General features: G+C 35.3%; 1 protein-coding gene across 4 annotated transcripts in view; it reads right to left on the reverse strand.

Moving 5' to 3' along the window:
• The window catches only part of LOC106879726 (tumor protein 63), a 274347-nt gene that overhangs the window by 71338 nt on the left and 197186 nt on the right, over nt 1-5823 (reverse strand). The window contains exon 1 of one of the 4 annotated variants that reach the window (XM_052972115.1): nt 2011-2138. The exons of the other annotated variants lie outside the window; for them this stretch is intronic. The gene's annotated coding sequence lies outside the window, so the exon portion shown is untranslated. Of the gene's footprint in view, nt 1-2010; nt 2139-5823 lie in introns of those variants that run through there. 4 annotated transcript variants of the gene reach the window in all.

Consider the following 5823-nt stretch of genomic DNA (forward strand, 5'->3'; position numbering starts at 1 on the left):
ATCAATCAAGTAACTTGATCTGATCACACGCAAAAACAATGTAGTGGGAGGAAATGTATTCAACAACGTTATTACTGTTATTAAAAAAACAAACCTTACTATGGAAGAATTTTGATTTTTGCAACTCCCCCAAATGGGTAATAGTGTCATACGTACGAAGACTAGCTCACATTGTCAAAAAAAAAAGTGCAGTTGTGAGACAATCATGTCTTTCTCCTAAACAATAATTCTTTCTAATTTTGGGCACAAGAACAGCAAATTTTTAGGGGAAGACGTCAGCAAATATCATCGACCCTAGTACTTAACTGAGGCTTTATTTTATAGACAGTCGAGGGATGAAAAGCAAAGCTGACCTCTGAGGAATTTGTGCTAAGTACGTAAAGAGCTGGAACAAATACCACAAGGCATTTTGTCCAATAATAGTCGATTGGTGTCTACAATAAATATATATAATGTTGATGCGAACAGGGAAAATAGAACTCAAAATATTAGTGTGTGTGTGTGTGTGTGTGTGTATATATATAATGGGATAACGTGCCAATATAGCGATTCACCTAATACAGTACAACAGATCTACCTTACTTCAGATTGTAGCATTAATTGTAGTAGTAGTAGTTATTTAGCCATGGTAGCAGACACCTAACATACAAGTTAGTCGGCTGAAAAATAGTTTCAACAGTAGCCATGTTTTCGACAATATTTCAGTGCGGGCATTTTACCCCAAATTGCATCATTTTGGAAACTATGTTAATAAGACAGTAGTTTCTTCCAGCTCCCTCCTTGCTGGTAAATGAGTACTGGTACATCAGCAAGAAAAACCACAATACATAAACGAACAAGCCTGTACATGGTCATTCAACGCGCTAGAAGTAGCAGCCAAATTTCCATAAAATAACATCCTGCTATCATAAAATGAAAGGACACAATAGGTAATGTAGTGATAATGTAGTCCTATATACTATAACAGGAAGAAAAAAAACTGGATCTTCACGGGCGGAATTTTTTTCATTAAATGTCTGCTCGATAAGGGTTGATCTTGGCGCAAACAACAAATTGTTATTTTATGTTACAACCTAAATAAGGAAATAAAGCTGAAATGTGATTCACATCCATGCATGTTCAAAAGAAAAAATTTAAAAACTACTTCCTCTTCAGATTATCTCCAATAAGTAGATAACAGATTTTTGTTATATATACACTCATTACAATATTTTAACGAAACTGTCCCTTAAATATCAGTTGTTACCCAATGTTGGCCTAATAAAAGTATTAATATTAAATCAATTATAATTACTATTAAAATACTTGTTACATTTGTACACTATAAACATCTAATGTACCCACCCTACTGTCTGTCTGACAATATGACCCGATTATAAAATAACGAATACCGGTTCTCGTGACAGTGTAAATATTTACTTCTACGAAAAGCTTACATCTACATAACATCGACAGTTTCAATGATTACAAAAATGAAAAATATTCAGGAACTGTACTCATCAATTTCACCTAATTAACATTTATTCATTCCAATGGTTTCCCTTAGTATAACTTGAAATATCTGTAACTCTTCCTTTAATAATTTTTTTCTTTAATAGTCAACAGAATGGAAACAACATTTATAGTATAAATACTGAGAGAAAAAACAGAATTGAAGAAAAAAAGTTTTTAAATTTCTCGACTGCCTGCTCGGAAACATGGCCTAAATCAATACAGATGTATACAAATGTGTGGTCTTGTGTTTAAATCATTTTAAAATTGTATGCCCTAAAAAAGTAATCAACGTCATAAACTCAAGCTACGTGTCTATAAAATGCTTTGAATCATAGTTCAACAGTAGGAAAAATAATATACAGAGAGGACTTATAATTCAGCAAAATCAAAATATTTGTTATTTATATTGGAAGTCACATGGGAGGATGAAAACAAAGACGGGATAAATTAACTATAAATGCTTTAAATAATAGACGAAGATATACAATTATGAACATGTAAAGTGATTAATATTACCGTCTGTAGAAGAAAGCAGAATCCTAAAATAAATGTGAGCGATTCTCCCGGACAAAATTGGAGGTGTTGGAGAACTTAAGGCCTCGCCATATTACAACTAATGAACTATGGGATTGATAGTGAAAAGCGTGATGGCGGGAAAACTTGCTATTTGACAAATTGTAATTATTTTCAGTTTATTTAACTAGTATACTATACTAGGCTAAGTTAGATAATATCGAGAAATTTCTAGTTAACTAATAATAATAATTTAGCATGTCGATTTGTCTACAATATCTTTTAAAACGAATTCCTGTGGTATGTATCATTGTCATGCAAACATATATAAACAAACAGCATCACGCAGTCTCAACTTGAAAAAAATTAGTAGCAACCTCACTCAAACCATACCGAACCTCTTTAATAAAAAAAATTTATATTGGACAACAAAAGCGGTGATATGAACGGAAAATGTTTGGGAGACAAGTTGATATTAAGTCTACTCAAACATTGTAAACATAACGTCAACTATGTAGGCGGGGATGTGTCATCTTTTAACGTCTGTTTTCCATGCTGGTATGGATTAGACGCTGTGACAGTATCTGACGGGTCGGAAACTTCGTCGTGCTCCTGCTTTGACCTGGTTTCTCCGACGGAATACCCTTCCTAAAGGCAACCACTTTTCGAAGTTGTAAAAGGCTTCTTTTTTCTTTTTCTTTTTTTTCGTGACAACCAGCACGAATGGAACCGCCCTGTCATTCGCAAGACCAAGATCCCCTTCAACTGAGCGGGACTACAACTGAGAGAAAGATATATTTATGCTAGATGATGAGAGATTAAAGTATGAAAGAAGGGGCTTCGGAACAGCTTTCTTGCCGTGGCGAGGACACGTCAGCTAATCGCATTACACGAGAGTTGTTGGGAGTAATAAGGGTGGAAGCTAGAAAGAGCAGTAAAGATGACAGTAGAAAGATGTCAGGATGGGTCCTAAAAACAAAAGAACAAGGTAGACAAGCAGAGGTTGCAACAGTATGAAAACAATGTGGAATGGTTAGAGATGGTGAAGATCCAATACACTGAATGATGAACAAGTGCTGAGAGGTGACTGGGGGTAAAGGTAGTGGTGAGGAGATGGGTTATCAGTAAATCATGAATTCAAGGGAAAGTTAAGGAGGATAGGTGCTAACTGGCAGTACAGAGGTGATGAAGAGAAACTCAACAATAATAATAATCCTTTCTGGTGTAGGCACAAGGCCTAAAATTTGCGGGGGGGGGGGAGATTGGTTGACTCCAGTGTTTCACTGGAACTTAATTTATCAACCCAGAAAGGATGAAAGGTAAGTCGACCTTGGGTAGACAGAAGGTTGATAGAAAGAAAGATGATGTGTGGGAGGGTTGCAAAAGTGTGAGGGGAGAGTGAGAGATGTGTAGTGATCGTGGAAAAACAAAAGAGGTGGTTTAGCCTGAGATAAGTTGGTATAGAACAGTTAGCAATGTAATGTGATAGACAAACAGATACACCAGAGTGAGATAAGTTCAAAAAGAAGCTATGTCTGGCCACTTAGAACTCAAAGATAAATCTGGGAGTGGAAAAATATTTAATCAATGATATTAGTCTGAAAAAATATATATATTCTATTTCACCTAAGGCTCATTGGGAACTTGGGAACAAAAGTTTGGGAAGAATTCATTTATAATGTGCAGCAAGAGGGAGAAACGGAAAACAAGGAAAATTATACAGACAAACACACATCTAAACATATAATGTAAATGCACACACACAGATACATGTACACAAAAATAAAAATATATATACACATACAGATGTGCCAACCCTCACTTCTTTTCAAGTAAGGTAATACTTCCCTATGCCCTGGGATGTTTTGGTCAGCCCGGGGTTATTATAGTAAAGGATACTTGTCCAAGATGTCATTCAATGCAACTGAATCCAAGACAAGTTTCTTGACTGCATGTCCACACTTGTGTTAATATATACATATGTGTGTGTACAATCATATCTATACCCATTATGCATGCACACACACATATATAATAGGTAAGAATACATCAAAAAGGTACATAATATAGACAATTAGTGCTCAGAACAGACAAGATACCTAAAATCCACTTTCAAATAAAGGGAAATAGAATCCAGCCAAACAAAAATTAGCTATAAGCAATGTACTGGTTGAGCAAATGAAAGTACAATGAGATAAAAGATGGACAAGCAATTAATGGTACCAAGGCATTTATAAAATACAGAAGCAAGTATAAATACAATTAAGCAGAAAGGAAAATCAAGAAAGTGAAAGTTCATTGTAATTCTTCATAGAAAGATAAAAATCCTGAAAGTTCATACTCTAATATCAAAGATAAAAGAGAGAAACATTAGAGGAATGCTTCGTAGTAGTTCTTCATATTTAGGTAGGTGAATATATCTGCTAAGTTCATTTTCAAACTTCACAAATAACAGAAAGGAGGATACAGGTAATCCTTTACAACTGTTTCGGGGTTTGGTGCTCAGTAAATGCAGTAATGTTAACTCTCTTAACACTCACCCCACCATCAGAAGGGGATAAAGTCTGAGCAGCCCATTAAAATACTATATTACTTTATAATAAAATGCAACTAGGCTACATAAGAATATGGACATGGACAAAAATCAAAATAACAAAAAAAATCTTCCCTAAATAAACCCTTCAGATGAAATGGAAGAATTAGAAAATATATTTTTGGTTTGTCTCATGAAAAAGAAAATGTGGATCATATTTATTCAAATCTACCGAATGTTTAATCTACGTCATTTACTAGGTAAAAGAGTAAAGTATAAACTCTCTCTTTTAAACAATTCTATGGTAGAAATAGCTGAACAAAACAGGCCCATCACCTTAGGCATATCATATGTATATATCATCAGTAGTTCATATATCCAAAAAAGAAGCACACTCTAAAAAATTAAAGCAGTAGTATATCTTTTTTGGAAGTTGATTGTTATGGCCAGTCAGAGAGTAGCCATTGGTTTTTGCACCGATAAAGCACTTGACCGTACAGGCAACTCATCAGACTCAAATGGTTGAAAGCACAAGAGGTTATGTGCCTTCAGCCATTTGAGTCTGACAAGTTGCCTAAGCACTTTATATGGCTAAGCACTTTATAGGTGCAAAACTAGGCCTAGCCAACTCGAATTACACTGCGGGCCACTTTAATCACAAAGTTTTTTTCAGGGTCGCTTGTATACCTACAGAATTGAAAGAATTTTGCTTTCTCGTGTTATTATTACAATAATGAATGAATGATTGCTGATTCAACATGAAATATTATCGTTGGAAAAACAGTAGTATTTTTCTTCTTTACTTTTCATTACAATCTTTAATTTTTGATAACATTTTTTAAACGTTTGTTTAAATAAACCCATTTCAAGAAAGTATCAAAAGGGCTGCAAGATAAAAGTCTGCAGGCCGCATGCAGCCTGTGGGCCTCAGGTTGGCCAGTCCTGTTCAAAAGCAAAGGTCACTCTGACTGGCCGTAACAATCAACTTCCAGACACAACAGTACTCTTTTACTCTTTCACTTGTTTCAGTGATTTGACTATGGCCATGCTGGAGCACTGCTTTTAGTTGAGCAAATCGACCCCAGGACTTATTCTTTGTAAGCCTAGTACTTATTCTATCAGTCTCTTTTGCCGAACCACTAAGTTACGGGGACGTAAACACACCAGCATCGGTTGTCAAGCAATGTTGCGGGGACAAACACAGACACACAAACATATACACACACATATATATACGACAGGCTTCTTTCAGTTTCCGTCCACCAAATCCACTCACAAGGCTT

This window comes from Octopus bimaculoides, chromosome 12, assembly GCF_001194135.2.
Source record: "Octopus bimaculoides isolate UCB-OBI-ISO-001 chromosome 12, ASM119413v2, whole genome shotgun sequence".
Taxonomy (NCBI): domain Eukaryota; kingdom Metazoa; phylum Mollusca; class Cephalopoda; order Octopoda; family Octopodidae; genus Octopus; species Octopus bimaculoides.